The 21,444-nt window shown below is 40.1% G+C and overlaps 1 long non-coding RNA gene across 4 annotated transcripts; it reads left to right on the top strand.

Moving 5' to 3' along the window:
- The first annotated feature begins 16,756 nt into the window (after positions 1–16,756).
- LOC127126518 (uncharacterized) lies at positions 16,757–20,421 on the top strand. 4 transcript variants are annotated; one of them, XR_007805018.1, is made up of 5 exons: positions 16,757–17,178; positions 18,169–18,281; positions 18,373–19,254; positions 19,354–19,449; positions 19,816–20,421. It is a non-coding gene; the product is annotated as an uncharacterized LOC127126518 (long non-coding RNA). The 4 variants fall into 4 exon arrangements; XR_007805017.1 differs by having other exon boundaries at positions 16,758–17,178; positions 18,373–18,668; positions 18,755–19,254; positions 19,354–20,421; XR_007805016.1 differs by having other exon boundaries at positions 19,354–20,421.
- The last annotated feature ends 1,023 nt before the right edge of the window (positions 20,422–21,444 follow it).

Genomic DNA, 21,444 nt, shown 5'->3' on the forward strand with positions numbered 1-21,444 from the left:
AATCTTCTTTATCTTTTGGGAACACCGGCCCAAACACTCGACCACTGCGGGCCACCTTAGTAACATCAACAATGCTTATGACAGAACTGGTCGTAGGTAATGGAACCTCTTGACCATCTTTCAACATAGTGGCATTGTACTGAGAAGGAACAACTTTATCGGATGTGTACGTGACTGGACCCGCCAACCGTATAACCAATGACGATACTGATCTCTTGCTGATACTGTTACTACTGCTGCTATCAAACTGAATCACCACTCTCTCTGGTGTCTTGAATAATGGCACTATTACATTAACATCATCATCTATATGACGGGATTGAATAACCTGTATCAAGCCTTCATCCATCAACCGCTGGATGTCTCTCTTCACAATCATACAACCTCTAGGATTGACACTACAGATAGCACAACCATCATGGTCATGCTCACAATTGCTTACCAAGCAAATATCCTTGTGCATCGTCACCAAGGACCTTCTAATGAAGCGTACATCGAATACCTTGAACTCCCTTGGACAACCGTCCATCATATTAATAGATGAATTTCCATGGGCATGTAGTGGGTTAGCTTTCACGTTGGGTGCACGGTCCTCAAAGGACACCATTCCACTTTTTACTAGCTTCTGAACTTCATATTTGAGAGGGTAGCATTTTTCGATGTCGTGTCCAGGGACTCCTTGATGAAAAGCACAATGGAGTTCCGGTTTGTACCACCATGGAAGTGTTTCGGGGATTTGTGGAGGATTTCTTGGTTGTAGCAGGTTCTTGAGAACCAATGATGGATATAGTGATGTGTATGTCATAGGAATAGGGTCGAAAGAGACCTTCTTCCTCTCAAAATTATGTTGTTGATGATTGTTGGTATTGAAATTCTAGTTATCAGACTTTAGATGTCACACGGGTTGTTATGACATCCAATTCTGCACAGACAAGAATTATGCAGACTTTAAAAGTAAGTGCAGTAAATAACACAAGTAATTGTTTACCCAGTTCAGTCCAACATGACCTACATCTGGGGGCTACCAAGCCAGGGAGGAAATCCACTATCAGTAGTATTAATTCAAAGCTAAACTCACCCGTTTACAACTCTTCACTTAATCCCTACCCAATGCAATTTCAATCTTACTCTAAGATCAGAGTTCCTACTCACTCCCCCTCAATCACCTCAGTGATTACTACCTTTAATCAATATTAAAGACAATTTTGAAGTCACACTTCAAATAACTCTTGATTGTGCTTAACAACTTTAATCAAGATACACAGCACTCACGCTTAAAAGCTTTGAGCGACACAACACTTACAACTCAATGAACACCCTATGCCAAAGCAACCATCTACGTGATAATGGCTTGGCTTACAAGATATGTCTAATACAAGACTCACAAAAGTACAGCAGTGAAGTATGATGGACACACTAAATCTTCACGCCTCAAAATCCCCAATTCTGAATGAAGGAACGACTTCCTTTTATATTGCAGTACTTGGGCCTTTGCACTTGTATTCTCCTGAATTTAAGGTCACCCGAGTTCCCCTAAATTCCACATCTAGGTTACTAACAAATAGGCTATTTGTTAGGTTCATTAAATGTAGCTTGGTTGTTGATTTCCTGGATTTTCTCTCAGCTGTTGAATCCCTGAAGAATAGCCTGAGAAAAAGCTGAAACAGAAAACTGAACAACCTACAATATAGCATATGCTGTCAGGAATGAATGTCACGACATTCAGCTTGACATCAAGGATCATATGCTAAGTCTGTTTTTCCAGAAAACAGACTGTACAATTTTGCTGACCTGTATATGACCAAAATGACCATACTACAGTAACAGCTTACATTAATAAATGTCAAAGTATCCAATTTGACATTTACACATTTGGCCTTAAGTCAGTTATGTTATCCTCTTAAAGAACAGACTAAGAAACATGCTGAAGTATAGCAGAACATCACTCTGTCTATTGTTTAGTATATGTTGTCAATGATGAATGTCATAACATCCAGTTTGACATTCAGTCAGTAGGCCTTATGCCAGGTCTGGTATTTCCTTGATAACCAGACTGGAATTAAATACTAAGTTCTACCAGAACACCAACTGTTCTATTCCTTAGTATCTGCTGACAGGGATGAGTGTCACAACATCCAGTTTGACATTCAATAAATCCTGTATTAGCTAATCCTACAGTAACTACTCAAGTGTGTCATGACATCAGTCAAGACATCAGAGTACAGTTAGATATTCTAACCTACAATGCAGTCACACATACACACCATGTCATGACATCAGTCAAGACATTAGAATCCAGCTAGTGTTTTACCATCTAATGCAGCCAATTAAACACCTACAAACTCCCCCTTTGGCAAATTTTTGGCTAAAACACTTTGATCCCCATAACAGAGTTCATAGCAGCGGAATCACACATCTAGCAGGAAATAGACCTAGCTAATACACTCAGAGTGGCAGCACACTCACACATATGGAAGTGGAAGTTAAGTAACATTTCACATAACAGCACACATACAGAAGTTAAATAAAAACTTCTAATTGCAGCACACATACAGAGGTACAGAAGTTAGATAAAAACTTCAACACACATCAGCTGCAGGGGAAGTTAGATAAAAACTTCAACACACATACAGAGGTACAGAAGTTAGATAAAAACTTCTCTTGTTGCCACACTTGTTGCAAGTGGCATAGCTATGATCTGTTGACCAATCAGAGCATAGTTCCAATTGTTTAATAGGCAGAGATATTAAATAATGCATCCTAAACATCAGTGGTTGCTATAAGTTCTCAGAGAGACATATTCCCAGTTTTCCCCTTAAGTTTTCAATTTGAGTAGCATCCAGAGCCTTCGTAAATATGTCAGCCAGTTGAAGTTCAGTGGCTACATGTTTCAAGGTGATCACCTTGTCTTCCACCAGATCTCTGATGAAGTGATGTCTAATGTCTATATGCTTGGTCCTGCTGTGTTGGATGGGATTCTTGGAAATATTGATGGCACTGAGATTATCACAGAACAATGTCATGACATTTTGAGTGACATTGTACTCAGTGAGCATCTGTTTCATCCAAACCAGTTGGGAACAACTGCTTCCAGCAGCTATGTATTCAGCCTCTGCAGTGGACAGAGATACACAATTCTGCTTCTTGCTGAACCAAGATATGAGATTGTCTCCCAAGAAGAAACATCCTCCTGATGTGCTTTTTCTGTCATCAGCACTCCCCGCCCAGTCAGCATCACAGTACCCAGACAGGACAGGCTCAGACCCATGTGAGTACAGCATCCCATAGTCACAAGTCCCATTGATGTACTTGAGAATCCTTTTGACTTGATTCAAGTGGCTCACTTTAGGCTCTGCTTGGTATCTAGCACACACTCCAACTGCATAAGAAATGTCAGGTCTACTTGCAATTAGGTATAGTAGACTGCCTATCATGCTTCTATACAAGCATTGATCAACACTAGGCCCTCCATCATCTTTGGTTAACTTCAGATGAGTAGGAGCAGAAGTCCTCTTGTGCCTAGCATTATCCATACCAAACTTCTTGACTATGTTTTTGGCATACTTGCTTTGGGAGAGAAACATAGAGTCCTCCATTTGGTTGACTTGCATTCCAAGAAAGTAGGTTAGTTCCCCAACCAGACTCATTTCAAACTCAGATTGCATTTGTTGAAAAAAATGTGTTACCATTTGTTCTGACATACCACCAAAGACTATATCATCCACATAGATTTGAGCAATCATGATTTTACCGTCTTCATCCTTCACAAACAAGGTTTTATCTATTCCACCTTTTATGTATCCATTTGAGGTCAGAAATTCGGTCAACCTTTCATACCATGCTCTAGGTGCTTGCTTCAACCCATACAAGGCTTTCCTCAACTTGTATACATGCTTAGGTTGGTTAGGATCACAGAACCCTTTAGGTTGTTCCACATAGACTTCTTCATTCAAGTAGCCATTCAAGAATGCACTCTTCACATCCATTTGGAACAGTTTAAACTTCAGAATGCATGCTATACCTAACAGCAATCTGATGAACTCAAGCCTAGCCACAGGAGCAAACATCTCATCAAAATCAACCCCTTCAACTTGAGTGTATCCTTGAGCTACTAGTCTTGATTTATTCCTAGTAATTACTCCTTTATCATCAGACTTGTTTTTGTAGATCCACTTGGTACCAATGATGTTGGTCCCTTCAGGTCTTGGAACTAGCTCCCATACTTCATTCCTTTTGAACTGCTCAAGTTCCTCTTGCATGGCATTGATCCAGTATTCGTCAGTCAGGGCTTCTTTCACATTCTTGGGTTCAACCTTGGAAACAAAACAGGAATTTGAGCTTATTCCCCTTGACCTGGTAGTCACACCACTATTGGGATCCCCTATGATAAGATCCTTAGGGTGGTCTTTCTGAATTCTGATAGATGGCATTTTGGTGGTTGCATCTACTTCACATTCAGGAGGAGGTTCCTGTACTTCATCAGACTTGACTGGAATGTCTGTTGAACTGTCAGGGAATGTTGCAACATCCTCTATGACATCGATTCCTTCCTCTTTATCATCCACAATGACATTTATGGATTCCATCAGAACATTGGTCCTGTAGTTGAACACTCTGTACGCCCTGCTGTTAGTGGAATATCCTAGAAATATACCTTCATCACTTTTGGGATCCAGTTTCCTTCTCTGTTCACGATCTGTGAGAATGTAGCATTTACTTCCAAAGATATGAAAGTACTTCACAGTGGGTTTTCTGCCTTTCCATATTTCATACAGAGTGGAGGAGGTTCCTTTTCTCAAGGTGACTCTGTTGTGAACATAGCACGCGGTATTCATAACTTCAGCCCAAAAGTGCATAGGGAGCTTCTTTGCATGAATCATAGCTCTGGCAGATTCTTGGATAGTTCTATTTTTCCTTTCAACTATCCCATTCTGCTGGGGAGTTATAGGGGAAGAGAATTCATGACTTATTCCTTCAGACGAGCAAAACTCATCAAACTTGGAATTCTTGAATTCCGTACCATGATCACTCCTAATTCGGACAACACAGCTGTCCTTTTCCCTTTGGAGTCTGATGCACAGGTCTTTGAAGACATCAAATGTATCTGACTTCTATCTGATGAAACTTATCCACGTGTATCTGGAATGGTCATCAACCACCACGTATGCATATCTCTTTCCCCCCAGACTTTCAACCTGCATAGGTCCCATTAAGTCCATGTGCAGCAGTTCCAGAACTCTGGAAGTAGTAGGATGTCCCAGCTTCGGATGTGACATCTTGGTTTGCTTGCCCACCTGGCATTCTCCACAGACTCTTCCTTCATCAATAAGCAGCTTTGGAATTCCTCTGACTGCTTCCTTGGATATGATCTTCTTCATTCCCCGTAAGTGGAGATGTCCAAGGCGTATATGCCACAGCTTCACCTCCTGTTCTTCCTTGACTGAAGAGCATATTGTGGAAAAGTTTGAGACTTTAGGTTCCCATAGATAGCAGTTATCTTTGGACCTAGATCCTCTCATAACTTCCTGATTGTCACCATTTGTCACAATACATAGCTCCTTAGTAAACTGAACATAGAACCCTTGATCACACAGCTGGCTTATGCTGATGAGGTTTGCAGTTAGTCCTCTTACTAACAACATATTATTCAGTTTTGGAACTCCAGAGCAGTCCAGGTTACCCACACCTTTTATTTTTCCTTTAGCACCATCACCAAAGGTCACATAGCTGGTAGTGTGAGGTTGGATATCTGCCAAGAGATTTTCCATACCAGTCATATGTCTTGAGCATCCACTGTCAAAGTACCAGTCTTCTTTGGTAGAAGCTCTTAGAGTTGTGTGGGCTAACCTAGCATACCATTGTCGCTTCTTGCTGGAGACATGGTGCCTAAATGTCTTATGCTTAGGTCTGACATGAGGGACTTGGTTCGGGTAACCATGAAGCCTGTAGCAGAAGGCTTTTATATGCCCAAGCCTACCACAGTGGTGACATTTCCATTTCTGGAATTTCCTCTTCTGATGATTAGTCATCCTGGTTCCCCGATGTTGAGACATTGGATGTGACTTCCCTTTGGATTTCTGAACTTTAGCCTTTGGGCGTATGCGTTCAGCTGAGGATCTTTTCCCAAAGCCTAAACCAGATGTGGTTCCAGACTTCTGTCCTACCTTTAGGATCTCTTCCAAGGTGTCAGTTCCTTTATTCATCATTCTGATGGATTTAGTCATCTGATTCAGCTTGGAGGTCAGCAGGGTTATCTCACCATTTAGATCCTCTATGGCCGTCAGATGCTTCAGTCTCTCATCTTCCAGCTCCTTGATGAGTTTCTTCTGCTTTTCTCCTTGTACACGTACTTCTGCACTGGTGACACACAGCTTCTTATAAGCTGCAGCAAGTTCATCAAATGTCAGTTCATCTACACTTGAGTCATCATCAGTGGCACAAACACTGGTTAGTGCAGTGACATGTTTAGCAGATTCTCCTTCAGATTCACTTTCAGAATCTCCTTCAGACCATGTGATAGCTAGCCCCTTATTTTGCATTTTGAGGTAAGTAGGGCATTCATCTTTGACGTGTCCATACCCTTCACAACTATGACACTGGATTCCCTTGCCGTGGTTGAACTTCTCTTCAGAAGTTGATCTTTTCTTAATATCATACGGGATGTTCTTGACATTAGGTCCACCTCTTTGATCAATCTTCTTCACGAACTTGTTGAACTGTCTCCCAAGCATGGCTAAGGCTTCTGATATGCTTTCATCACCTCCAATGTATCCTGCTTCTGACTCCTCTTCAGCATTAGATACAAAAGCTACACTTTTGTTCTTCTTTTCAGCATTCTCACACAAGCCCATTTCAAAGGTTTGGAGAGAACCAACTAGCTCATCCACCTTCATATTGCAGATGTCCTGCGCCTCCTCTATGGCTGTGACCTTCATAGCAAATCTCTTAGGCAAGGACCTGAGAATCTTTCTTACAAGTTTCTCTTCAGCCATTTTCTCACCTAGTCCACCAGAGGTGTTTGCAATTTCAAGAATATTCATGTGAAAGTCATGAATAGTCTCATCCTCTTTCATCCTCAGATTTTCAAACTTGGTGGTCAGCATCTGAAGTTTGGACATCTTCACCTTGGAAGTACCTTCATGAGTTACCTTGAGGGTATCCCAAACTTCCTTAGCTAGTTTACAGTGGTGCACTAGCCTGAAGATGTTCTTACTGATTCCATTGAACAATGCATTCAAGGCCTTGGAATTTCCAAAAGCTAATGCCTCTTGCTCCTTGTCCCACTCTTCTTCAGGAATCTGCACACTGACTCCATCTTCACCTGTCTTTGCTGGATGTTCCCATCCTTTGTTGACAGCTCTCCAGACTTTGCTATCTAGAGACCTTAAGAAGGCTATCATACGAGGCTTCCAGTCATCATAGTTAGAGCCATCCAACATGGGTGGTCTATTTGAGTGTCCTATATCCTTGTCCATGGTACTAGAAAGTAACTTCCCTAGATCTCACCTAGAAATTTACAGGCAGGGTGCCTGCTCTGATACCAATTGAAATTCTAGTTATCAGACTTTAGATGTCACACGAGTTATTATGACATCCAATTCTGCACAGACAAGAATTATGCAGACTTTAAAAGTAAGTGCAGTAAATAACACAAGTAATTATTTACCCAGTTCAGTCCAACATGACCTACATCTGGGGGCTACCAAGCCAGGGAGGAAATCCACTATCAGTAGTATTAATTCAAAGCTAAACTCACCCGTTTACAACTCTTCACTTAATCCCTACCCAATGCAATTTCAATCTTACTCTAAGATCAGAGTTCCTACTCACTCCCCCTCAATCACCTCAATGATTACTACCTTTAATCAATATTAAAGACAATTTTGAAGTCACACTTCAAACAACTCTTGATTGTGCTTAACAGCTTTAATCAAGATACACAGCACTCACGCTTAAAAGCTTTGAGCGACACAACACTTACAACTCAATGAACACCCTATGCCAAAGCAATCATCTACGTGATAATGGCTTGGCTTACAAGATATGTCTAATACAAGACTCACAAAAGTACAACAGTGAAGTATGATGGACACACTAAATCTTCACGCCTCAAAATCCCCAATTCTGAATGAAGGAACGACTTCCTTTTATATTGCAGTACTTGGGCCTTTGCACTTGTATTCTCCTGAATTTAAGGTCACCCGAGTTCCCCTAAATTCCACATCTAGGTTACTAACAAATAGGCTATTTGTTAGGTTCATTAAATGTAGCTTGGTTGTTGATTTCCTGGATTTTCTCTCAGCTGTTGAATCCCTGAAGAATAGCCTGAGAAAAAGCTGAAACAGAAAACTGAACAACCTACAATATAGCATATGCTGTCAGGAATGAATGTCACGACATTCAGCTTGACATCAAGGATCATATGCTAAGTCTGTTTTTCCAGAAAACAGACTGTACAATTTTGTTGACCTGTATATGACCAAAATGACCATACTACAGTAACAGCTTACATTAATAAATGTCAAAGTATCCAATTTGACATTTACACATTTGGCCTTAAGTCAGTTCTGTTATCCTCTTGAAGAACAGACTAAGAAACATGCTGAAGTATAGCAGAACACCACTCTGTCTATTGTTCAGTATATGCTGTCAATGATGAATGTCATAACATCCAGTTTGACATTCAGTCAGTAGGCCTTATGCCAGGTCTGGTATTTCCTTGATAACCAGACTGGAATTAAATACTAAGTTCTACCAGAACACCAGCTGTTCTATTCCTTAGTATCTGCTGACAGGGATGAGTGTCACAACATCCAGTTTGACATTCAATAAATCCTGTATTAGCTAATCCTGCAGTAACTACTCAAGTGTGTCATGACATCAGTCAAGACATCAGAGTACAGTTAGATATTCTAACCTACAATGCAGTCACACATATACACCATGTCATGACATCAGTCAAGACATTAGAATCCAGCTAGTGTTTTACCATCTAATGCAGCCAATTAAACACCTACAGGTATTGTTGTTGTTGTAGGTGTTTGTACGTTGCGGTGGTTGTTTTTGTTGACGTTATTGCTGTTGAATTGGTGCTGATTAACTTGCTGAAAATACAGGAATTACGAAAGATACTTGATGATGATGTTGACGGGGTGGTTGACTTCTTCTGATCTGAGGCCTCTTTTACCTCCCACTTGAAATTGCATTAGCTTCACTGTCATTCTTCTTACCAAAACTGTTGTCGTACCTTTTGCTGGACGACACGTCCTCTCTAGACAACCGTTCTTCTCGGACACCTTCTTCTAGCCTCATCCCCATGTTTACCATCTCGGTGAAATCACTAGGGGCACTGCAAATAATTCTCTCATAATAAAATGAGCTCAGGGTCTTCAGAAAAATCTTGGTGATCTCCTTTTCCTCTAAAGGAGGGGTAATCTGAGCAGCGAGTTCTCTCCACCTCTGAGCATACTCCTCAAACATCTCTTTGTCTTTATGAGACAGTGATCTCAACTGATCTCGGCCGAGAGCCATATTGACGTTGTACTTGTACTGCTTTGCAAATGTTTCACCTAAATCGTTGAAAGTGTGGATGCTCACACTATCCAACCCTGTATACCATCTCCATGCAGCGCCAGTCAGACTGTCTTGAAAGTAGTGGATCAACTACAGATCATTATCTGTTTGCGTAGACATTTTGTGGGCATACATCACCAAATGACTGAGTGGACATGTGTTCCTTTTGTATTTTTCAAAGTCAGGCACTTTGAACTTCACTAGAATCTTCACATTTGGCACTAGACACAACTCATTAACACTCTTCCCAAATAGGTCCTTACCTCTCAAAGTTTTCAACTCTTTGCGCAACTCAAGAAATTGATCTTTCATTTCATCCATCTTCTCATACACATCCGGGCCTTCGGACGACTCAGAATGATAGATGGTGTCTTCCACACGAGACAAGGTATGCACAATAGGCGGTGGCACTGACATGACCGGGCTAGATGCCGGCATAGAAGCAAATGTAGGCACAAAGCCTTCAGGCACGAAATTTTATGGCATTCCCCACGGGAATCCGGCAGGCATGTTGGGTGCAAAATGAGCAGCAATTGCAGGAACAGTAGAGGTAACTACCTCTGAAATAACAGTCGTTTAAGGAGGAGGAGTTGCAGGCGTTGGAGAAGATTGGCTCTGTGCAGCTAAAACTGACTCCATCATGACAGTTAGGCGGACGATCTCCTTTTTCAAGTCTCTATTCTCTTGCTTAAGATGTTCCATAATTCTATAGTGATTGGCGCGAGTATTGTACCAATGAGTCAGCTTGGCTGAAGCTCAGAAGAAACACCAATGAGACATCTGGCGAAAGAGAAACCTGCTTATGCAAATGATTCATGAAATGCAATGCTTGATTATTTTTATTTTCAAGGAACTTACTATGTTATTTGTAAATTTATATTTAACAATAATTGTAATATTTTGATATGACCATAAAAATCTCTTTTATTTATATAATTGGAAGGATTACACTGAGTACAATTTCAGAAACCAAATGAAAAATACAAGAGAAAAGGAGACTGGTCATCCTAAGGATCCCTAACAACAACGTCAGAAGATTTGGCTGTAGGCGCGTACTTCTTTTGAAGGCGTCGGATCTCGGTCTCAAAAGAAGCCTTCATCTGAGTCTTCTCGCGGACAAGTTGATCAACAATCTTCTTCCAAGCAACGGAAGGCTGAGGCATGCTAGAGGAAGATGAAACCTCCGACTCTCTGTCTCTTTGTCACTCGATCTTCAAGTAGCCCAATAAGTGCATCTTTGTCCTTAGACTCAAGCTGCAACTCCTTCTGATTTTTGCTCAAAGCATGGAAACGCTCTTCCCACATATCTTTCTCTCACTTCATATTGGCGAGCACGTCTTGTAACTCCTCTACATCTTGGTTAGGGAGAGTTAATGGCCCAGCCACAACCATAGACATAGGTCTCTCACAAGGATGAGTCATCTTCAACTCCAAAGCTATCTTCTTCACCTAAAGAGTGTAAGCTTCAAAAGCTACACAATTGCGCAAACCAAGCTCAGATCTTCCTTTCCTATGCATATTATGCCAAGCATGCACAATCTCCTGCTTCAAATGTTGGGGATATTTACCCTCTTGATAGAAAATACCTTCTAACAAAGTTTTGTTAGGTTTGTCTCTCAAGGGGAACCCAAGTGGACGACGAGCCAAAGCAGGGTTGTAGTTAATTCCTCCTTGTGTTCCAACGAGGGGCACATTAGATAACTCACCACAACAGTTAATAATCTCCAAACTGCTCAAAGAAGGATCATACCAAACTATATCATCATTAGTGAGAGACATAAGTCTCTGAGACCACCGTAGACATTATTTGTTCTCCACAAAAGCAGGTGTCTGAGGCAAGTGCAAAATAGACCACTTGTACAGAAGAGGAATGCAACAAACAATAGTTCCACCACCTTTAGAATTCCTTAGATGCAAAGAGAAGTGCATGTCACCCAACAAAGTAGGCACATGATTCCCAATCAAGAAAATTCTAATGCCGTTAACATCAACAAAACCGTTAATGTTAGGGAACAAAGCTAAACCATAGATGAGCAACACAAAGATAGCTTCAAAAGCATCCACACTACGGGCTTTAGAAAAGGAAGTAGCTTCCTTGATGAGGAAATCAGATGGAAACCCAAAAAATCCTCCTTTCTTCACCCAATGAGCCTCTATCTCAGACTTCTTCAAGTGAAGAGCTTCGGCAATAAGATGAGATCTGGGAATCTCTTCCAATCCACTAAATGACACTTTGTTAGAACCGGGTATTCCCAAGAGATGGGCATACTCCTCGAACGTAGGCACAAGCTGATAATCAGGAAAAGTGAATCAACGATAGAGAGGATCATAAAAATGAACCAACACACTCAAGAGTCCTTCAACCACATCAGCAGACAAGATAGACAAAAGCTTCCCATGACATTACTTAAAGTCCAAGGGATCTAATACAAAGGATGACAGCTTCCTTAACTCTTTCAAGTCGGGACTTCTAAAACTGTACTTCTTAGTGTTCCTTCGTCCATAATCCATGGTCTGAAAATATATGCAAATAATACCTCAGTTCCTTGAAACTTTCGTGTGATGAATGTTATGATGCGCATGAATGCATGGATGCAACAATCACAAATAAGGGATCACACACAAGGAAAACAAACAAAGGTCAAGGGATGAATCAAGTCATTGTCAAGATCAATCATCCATTTTGGTGCATTATGGTTTTCACCTTATCAACACCCAAGTTCCGTTGATATTGACAAGACTTGAGTGGATCAACCAAGAATCAAGGGTTTGTTGTAAGTCACGAGCATGGAGTCTGGGTAAGAACCATCCCAAAGGAGTGAACTAAGGATAAAAACCTATAGATCATGTTCTAAAATGTTCCCAGAGTCTTAATTCCATATATAAAATATTACAGGTTAGGATGACTGACTCATCAACCCATAATATTCTCAAGAGAAACTCGTCTGAGTGTAGTATTGCGTAACAACTGTGATCAAGTCTACACTTGGACAGTATTCGCACTACGTCCTACATAGGCCAAGAGGGCTAAATTTTCTACGGTCCTCAGCTTCTCGGACCCCAAATTAGAGATAGTAATGCCTAACCATAAATACTTGTGTGACATTTCCAAATCCAAAAGGGTCTCCACTGAGTAGATGGATCTCAAGCCAACTTGTTAAGGACTACTCCACACAAGTCGAACATGACTATACCATCCTCATATCTTAATTGCACTCAAGTTCGGGTTAAAACTTATCTCACCACTCAGAGATCACCAAGCATAACAAGCAGATTATATCATACAAACAAATATACAAATACATAAAATATACAACTATATACACACAAAAAAGTATGCTAAACCCACTGGAGATTACTCCCCAGCAGAGTCGCCACTTAATTTCTGTAGTGGTAAATTCATGATCATCAAGCTATGGATAAGCTAGATATCAAACAACAAGAGGTGCCACCGCGCTTTTATTGTTTCCAAGGTGAAGCTAGCGGAAATATACCCGAACGTATCACACACTCGAACATACAACAGAGTCGCCATCGAACTTTATTTATCCCCAGAGGAAAGGGAAAACATCGATAAAACCTGGGGAAAAAGAGATATACTGGATAAGGAAGTCGGTTATGCAAGGGGAAGGTATTAGCACCCCAAACATCCATGGTACTCCACGGGAACCGTTTTGATTGTTCTCACTCAAATAGGTGTGAACTAGAGATTACTCGCAAAAGAATGGGAAAATGAAAGAAATAGATAGGGTGCTCGGTGAGGATTAGGGCCCTCATGCCTACGTATTCTCATCATGCAATGAGAAAGTCAGAGCAATCGTAGTTCAGGGAACTAGAGGCGGGAGGTGGAAAGAAGTGTGATCAAAGTATGATTTGAACCAAAGAATAATGTTTTTTGAACTCCTAATGAAGGTGAAAATGTGAATCCAAGAGTAAAACTGGTATGAACCAACACGTGAGGGCCTACAACATCGTATTGGAATAACCGGAAAGAAAGGGATGCCTAAATGTGGCTGCGAAGTAAGTAAGGAGATGTTTGTCTAAGTTACAAGGTCTGACAAGACAAACAAAACGGCTCTTGGTTCACAAAAAGGGTACAAGATGGAGCACAATGGTATATTGTATTTGGCTCAAAGATAACTGGTATATCACATGAAGTGAGAGAAGATAGAATATGAATGCATCATGGAATGAACGGTGTGAGGTGACCAAAGTCACAGAATAGAAGAACTGGTGGTAAGTGACTGAAGAAGTATTATTTGAGATCAAAAGGTGAAAGTGTATTGGAATCCATAAGAGAAGTGAGATTTCTACCATAGAGGAAAACAACGTTAACCAATACGTGGACTAACAGACCACCACTGTAGGGTTTTAGCTAAAAAGGAACGAATTAAATGTTCGATTGCATAGCACGAATAACTCTTGGTGCAAAAGCGGACTATTCATTAAGCATCCTAAAAGGGTATATATGGAATTCCAAAGAAAGTTTATCTCGATGTCAAAGGTATAATATGTCACTAGGCGGACGATTTATGATGGAAGATAGATAATGGATTGTGAAATATATGGATGATGCCCTAAGGCGAAGAAGGAATAGTTATGCTCGCCAAGGATTCGCATCCTCGTGCCTACGTATTCTCATTCTGCAATGAGAAAATCAGAGCAAACGTAGTTCAGAACTACGAAAAGAAAGAAAGGGAGATATACAGTGATGAATATTATAACTTGCACCAACAGAATGGTATTAAGAGAGCTCACGAAGATAACTGGATTCGAACTCAAGAGTAAAACTGGTATGAACCAACACGTGAGGGCTTACAACATCGTGTTAGAACAACTGACAAAGAATGAATTAAGTGTTCGACTGCATAGCGCGAACAACTCTTGGTTCACAAGGAAGACTATTCATTAAGCGTCCCAAAAGGATGTGAATGAGACCCACAAGAAAGTATTGTTGGGTGCAAGGGAGAATGTATCACTTGTTGGGGAACAAACAATTTGAGATCAAAGAGAAGAATTATCTTGAATCCATGAAGGAATAAACTCCGAACCGAAGAGTAAAGGTAAACCAACAAGTGAGGGGCCAAGGAATCATATCATTGTAGTGGAATAACCAAAAAAGAATGAATTAAGTGTTTTTTACATAGTACAAACAACTCTTGTTTCACAAGACGGACTGTTCATTAGGCGTCCTAAAAGGATGTGAATGGAATCCAAGGAATAATGATATTTGATCTCAAAAGGATGGTATTGATTGAATGAATTAAGAATGATTGATTAATAAATAGGGTAGCTCGCGAAGAAACTGGATTCTCCGGCCTACGTATCCTCATTGTACAAATGAGGAAATCAGAGCTTTCGTAGTTCAGCCTACTAGGGCTGAAAAGAAATTGATAGGAGGCAAGAGGGAATGGATGATTGAGATTGAAATGATTAGAATGGAATGATTGAGAATTGAATAGAATGAAGAATGGACAGACTTGATAGTTACTAGATGATGAGAATCACATTAACTTTCAAGTGGATAGAGAAGAGTCTTTGTAGTTGTTTCTTACATGGAAGATGGATACTTTATCAATCATTCGATTCAAATTGTACTAAAGTCTATGAACGGAGGTGAATACGATGAGCGTTGGGTCATACGTCCCATACCCAAAGATACTCAGAATGGGGGTAGGAATACTCCAGTCCTACTCCTTCTCCATTACTTAAGGCTCGTATCGTACAACTTGATTCATGATCGATAAGTTGTTGATTGTAGTCCTTGCTTTTGTTGTATTTTGCTTTTGTAGATAGACTTGTCAATCGTATGATTAGAATTGTGATAAAGTCTACAAATAGAGGTGAATACGATGAGCACTGGGTCATACGTCCCATACCCAAAGATACTCAGAATGGGGGTAGGAATACTCCAGTCCCACTCCTTCTGTATTGCTTAAGGCTCGTGTCACACTCTTTTAACTTTGATTTAACAAGTGCTGAAGACGCCATATTTGAAATGCTTGAAAGTTGAAGATGCCACCTTTGATGTGCTTGAAAGTTGAAGACATCGCCTTTGATGTGCTTGAAAAATCCGCTGCTTGGTATGACTGAGGATGCCATGATTGAAGATCTTGTCTTAAGGCCTTGAGCTCCACAACGTGAAAGAAAAGTCCTACTAAGTGACCAAGGTGGTCACTCAATTAGACTGTGGAATTATATAAGTTCAAAGGATTTAATTAATCAAAATTGCTTTTGATCAATTTAATCGGGGGTTTGATTTTAGTTTTGAAGGGAACTAATTTTTGGATCTAATTGAAGTTAGTAATTGTTAGAAACTAACCTAAGGGAGCATGCATTAGAAATTGATTGAATATTCTAAGTTAGATTAGAAATCCTAAGGGAGCATGTCAAAATATTGATTAAAATCATGATTAAAATTCTATGTTAAGCCCTACAATTACTGAATTCTAATCTTAAGGGGAACATGCAATTTTCAACCCAAAATACCAAAAATAAGCCCATAAGGACAAAATGGTCAATAGTGAAATATGTCTAATTCTATTCATTACCTAAAAGGAATTCTAACCTAAAGTTGAATCCTAACCTAAAGTTGAATTCTAATCCTAATATTGAGAATGGTGTAATTCTAAAATTTATCAAAGTCTAATTGAAATTCCTAATTAAAATCCTAAGGAAAAATTCTAATAAAATTCTAATAAAAAAAGTCCTAATTCTAATAAAACCCTAATTAAAACTAAAATCCTAAAAATCAAGATTTTATTCCTAATTGTCAATTAACCCAATTAAGCTAATATTATTCTAATTAATCAACTTGCAAAAAAAACAATAAAGAAAAAATAAAGAAAACAAAAGAAATGACCACGGGGTGCAATGGCTAAGTGGGGGTTGGAAAGAAATTCAGGCTACTGGGTTGTTAATTGAGCCCACTAAGTTTTTTCTTGGTCAAACAACAAACTCCAAACGGGGGTGCATGTGGTAAAAAGGAGAAACGGGCCTCTGAGCCCAAAGCGTCCCAACATCCATTTCAGATGGGGGTGCGTGTGGAATTCACAAGGTGAGTCAGCAATAAGGAAAATGGGCTTGGTTAAGCCTAATTAGTTTCTTCCAACAGCCAGTGGGGAGATGTATCAGTAATCATGGGTGTATAGTGAGCAAATGGTACGGGCCTAAATGATTAAGCCTGAAGCACATACCTCTGTTGACTTGTCCAAGTCAACAAAGTTCAAACTGAACTCCATGCGCGCGCTATCTCATCAAACCATCTCACAGTTGTTTCACTTTGGGCCACCGCACCAGTGGCCGTCGTCGGCGCTGATGTCAACTTACACCTCTAATCCTAACCTAACTGAAACACTCAGTCAAGCTGAACACGAAAACGGCCATGGATTGAAGGAACGCTCCTCACACCGGCCAAACCACACCTTTGAGGAGAAGAACCCTAAGGTCTATAAGCCAAATTAAACAGCAAACGGTGTAACCTAAACCTCACAACCATAGGGGTTTCATTCTTCAACCTAAAGGATACGCTCTGGTACGCTCATAACAAGAAACGACGACAAAATGTAAATGACATACCGGAGAAGATGATCGGAGAATTCGTCGGTAAGTGTTCGGACCTTGATTCTTCCTTTTTCTTCTTCTTCTCGTCTTCTTCTTCTTCTTCTTCTTCTTGATAACAGAGTGGTAGTGAGGTGGCTTAGCTCAAGCTGAATTGAAGCTTCAATGTGAAGCTTCAATGGCTTTTCTTGTGAGAGAGAGTAAGAGCTTTTGTGAGGGTGAGAGAGGTTGCAGAGAAATTGCTCAGAATTCACAGGGTTCAAAGTGATGGAAAATGATGTGATGAAATGTTTATATAGAGTCTAGGTTTGGAGTTGTTTTTGGATTGGAGTTAGGATTGGAAACAGTTATTTAGGCTAGGAGTTAGTTGCATTCAACTCACTGAGTTCATGGTGAAACTCAGTTAGTTAGAATTAACTCAGTTGGTTGAGATTGATTAATGAGTGAATGAATTAGACTAGCTATTGTAGGTTAGTTTAAGTGGCATTGAACGTACTCATGAATGGTGACCTACTGAACAGGTTTTGCCTTTGGTGATTAATGAGTTGGTTTATGCAGTGTCATATTAGGATTTTTGTTGAAACTCTGTTAGTTGCGAGTTAGTTCAAGGTTAATGAACTGGATTAGTTTGTAAGTTAAGCCTGAGTTAGTTGATATGTTAGACTTCACCTAGACCGTTGGATGGAGTTAGGAGAAAACAATTAGACATTTAGGTGGTTGGTTAATAGTTTGAGGGTAGGTTAGGTGTATGTTATGCAGGTTAATGTGATTAATGGTGTGCTTGATAATGAGAAACAATCTGTATTGACTTGATGAAGGTTAAAGCTACAAGTTACTTGTTAGCTCAGGGCTAATGTTTATTGCTTGCTGGACCTACTGAATCTTTCATGTTGCCATGCTTGCATGTGAGGTGTATTATGACTGTCATTGATTGAATTTCTATGGAGTTGTGTTTGCTGCTTGACCAAGAACTCGTCCCATGCTATATTGCTTTTTCATGAGCTGATTATGAACTGACTTTTGCATCTATTACAGGTGCACATATATTGTGGTTTGCTTGATGTTGTTTTGGCAATGGCTCATGTTTCAAATATGTTGCAAGTTCTGCTCATGACCCTGCTACACTATCATAGCAATCCTAGTTTGATGTGTGTTATGCTACAATCTTAACCAATTTACTTGTTCTTCCAACTTGTTATACATGATGATGATGCAAGATGTTGGTTCCTGTGGTTGCAGATTTTGGCAAGATTTTGGTAGGGCGTTGGCTGCAATGTTTGTCTGGATGCTTCCTACCGTGAACTGTGGCTCGAGTTGGGTCACACTTTGAATAGGTCTGAGCGGGCTTACAAACTGTTGTGCACTCTGCAAGTATGGTTCTGTCTTGCAACAGGGTGTAGCAATTTGTGGCATTGCCTTGGTTTTGGTTCACTTGTGATCAAGCAGTTCATAATCTCAAGGCTTGCAACAATTCTGACTTGATGACTGGTTCAACTGCTAGTTGCTTGCAAAATGTTCTTGTGAATCAGGATAAGGTGTTTGTGGTTTCATTATCTGGTTGCAATTCTTACTCCAAATCGGCTAGACAACTTAGCTGATAGTTGATGAATGCTTGGAACAGGTAATGCGAATTGAGGTGCCTCATGTTCCTTTAGCTGTTGATGGTGAATGGTAGGTTCAACTTTAATTTTTCTTAGTCATAATTCTTTGACAGGGTGTGGTTTAGTTTCAGTTTTGTTGCCTCCTGGTTATATGCCACAGGAACCACTTCCTTTGGTTTTAAGTAGCAGACTTGTGGCTTGCCTTAGGGTAATAATTATGCCCTTGTTTTAACCCTAGCTTGTTATGAAAATGGCTTTGAGATGCTGCAGAGTTTGTTTTTGAATGCTTGATGAATGTTATTGACCAATGGAATGTATATGCATTGGGTCTTGGTCTGGATGCAAATTTTTGGAATTTAGTTAGAGGGATTCTGGCATGATGATAAGTTAGTGGCATGCTACTGTCATGGTCATATGATAGAAGGGCACGCATCATGAATTTGGCATGCAGTTGTGCATTATTAGCTTGGCTCTAATGGTGAGAAAACTACTGCTAACATTGTCAAGGTTGGAAATCAAGGTTAATGAATTGGAATATTAATCAACTTCCATGCTATTGGTTTTGTATTGAAGTCAGTTTGTAAATTGTGTATGCTACTAACTTGGTTGTTTATTGCAGGTTCTACTAGTTTTGTTGCCATTGTTGGAACTGCAGCAGTCTGGTTGCAATGTACTGCTCATGGATTGGCTTTGCTGCACGAATGGGCTTGCTATGGTAAGCTTTGGTTTCATAACATGTTTTGGCATGACTCTGCAGGTACGTGTCAGCATTTCAGAGTCATTGGAACTGCAAGTTAGGTATTGGGCAATGTGACTTGGTGTTGATAGCTTCACCTTGGTTTTGCCTCCTGTTTTACATGTTTGTACCATCTTGAGTTGACAGTTTTTCAGCATGTGTATTGCTAGCTTCCATTCTGGTTTTGCTTCATATTTTGATAAGCCTAGCCTCGTGAATGCATGGTTGCTCGTGTGATGCAAAAGGATTAAATCATGGCATGGTGTACATGTTAACTTAGGCTTATTTGCAGACTGATATGATATGCTAATCCATGGCCATTTCCTGATGAGTTTGTGACAACAGGTGTGTTGTAGCAGGCCTGTAGGATGATGATGTGATGCTGTTGCAGAGCAGGATGTGACATGGCTGTGGCAGCAGTATTGGCTAGACTATCTGCATCCATGGATTTGTTGCACAATGGTTAAACTATTAGGGGACTCCTTGGTCAATGGTTAGGGCAAGCTAAAGGCAAATGGTTAATGGTTCATGGTCAAGACAACATGGTTTGCACAATGGGACTTGCTTGCAATGGAAGAAACCAAGAAAAAAAACAACAAAAAATGAAGATTGGGTGATGTATTGAAGAAAAAGGCCAGGCCAAGTTGGATGGGCAAAAGCAAGTGAAAGTTGACTTTGCTCAAAGTTGACCGAAAAGTCAACTGTTGACAAAAATCAACAAATGGTCAAAATGTATTTTCTTTGTGATTTCTTTGTAAATGGATATTCAATGGACAATTATGGGTGAATTTAGGGTTTAATGGATTTGGGTTGACTTTGGTCAAAGTTGACCAAAAAGTCAATTGTTGACCAAAGTCAACAGTTGGTCAAAAATGCCAAATTTTGTATTTTCTTGTATGGAATCACATGTAATGGTTTAAAATGGATGAAATGGATTGGAATGGTTTTGAAAAATGATTGGAGATTGGTTTCACAATTGGCTTGAATGTTTGACTTTTGAAAAGAAAATAACTTGACTGATAATACATATGAACAAGACCATGAAATGAGACCATAAGGTTAGGGTTTTGATATAACATCCATGAACCAATGGCATGACCAACAAGTGGCTTGAAACTCAGGGGTTTGATTGTTCTGATGACCCAAGATGTGTCCACAACCCAATGAATAACACCAAAGACTTTGAACTAAGACCAAGACTCCAAGCTAGGTCAAGCAACTTGACAATGAATACACAATCAAGTCACCAAGTTCCTTTGATTACTATCTCCTGATTAGGGCTTTGAAGGCCAAGATGAGGCCTAGGGGAGCTCCAAGAGATCTTGCTTTGAGAAATTAGGGTTTTGAATGCCCCAATTTGTCTAGTCACAACTTTTGTTGAAGTCAAACATTCACCACCATCATTAGGGTTTCACATGCTATGTTAATGATGTGACCAACCCATGCCTTTGGATCTCGATACCTGTGTGAACCCTGGCTTCCTGGGCCCAAGTTTCTTTTGAATTCATGGGGGAATTATGCATGTGGATGAGTTATAGATGTATGCAAGTCATCTCTTGATCAAGTGATTAGATACATAGGTGAGAAAGGGGATGGCAAATTTAGGGGTACAACAGCTGCCCCTATTTAATCTTCTTGGACCTGAATACAAGAATTGCGGCAACTTTTCGGGTATTTAAGTTAAAAGAGGATTAAATACTTATGTGCCCAAAATTTGCCGTACCAAATGATCGGCTTTATTACCAGTGTAGAGGATATATTTTATGCAATGCATGGGGTATGCTTATTTTTTATGATGCATGCTTTTGTAGGGGTTAGTCTTTATTGTGGTCGGGATTTCGACTTGTCATCAAGAATTAGAACATTATAGCCGAGGAGTTTCAATTGGTGCCAACACTGCCATCACGAAATCCCCTGCTTGTTAAGGAACACTGAAAGGCTGGAGTCCCCAGGGTGCCCCAGTCAATTGAATGT

This window comes from Lathyrus oleraceus, chromosome 1, assembly GCF_024323335.1.
Source record: "Lathyrus oleraceus cultivar Zhongwan6 chromosome 1, CAAS_Psat_ZW6_1.0, whole genome shotgun sequence".
NCBI lineage: Eukaryota > Viridiplantae > Streptophyta > Magnoliopsida > Fabales > Fabaceae > Lathyrus > Lathyrus oleraceus.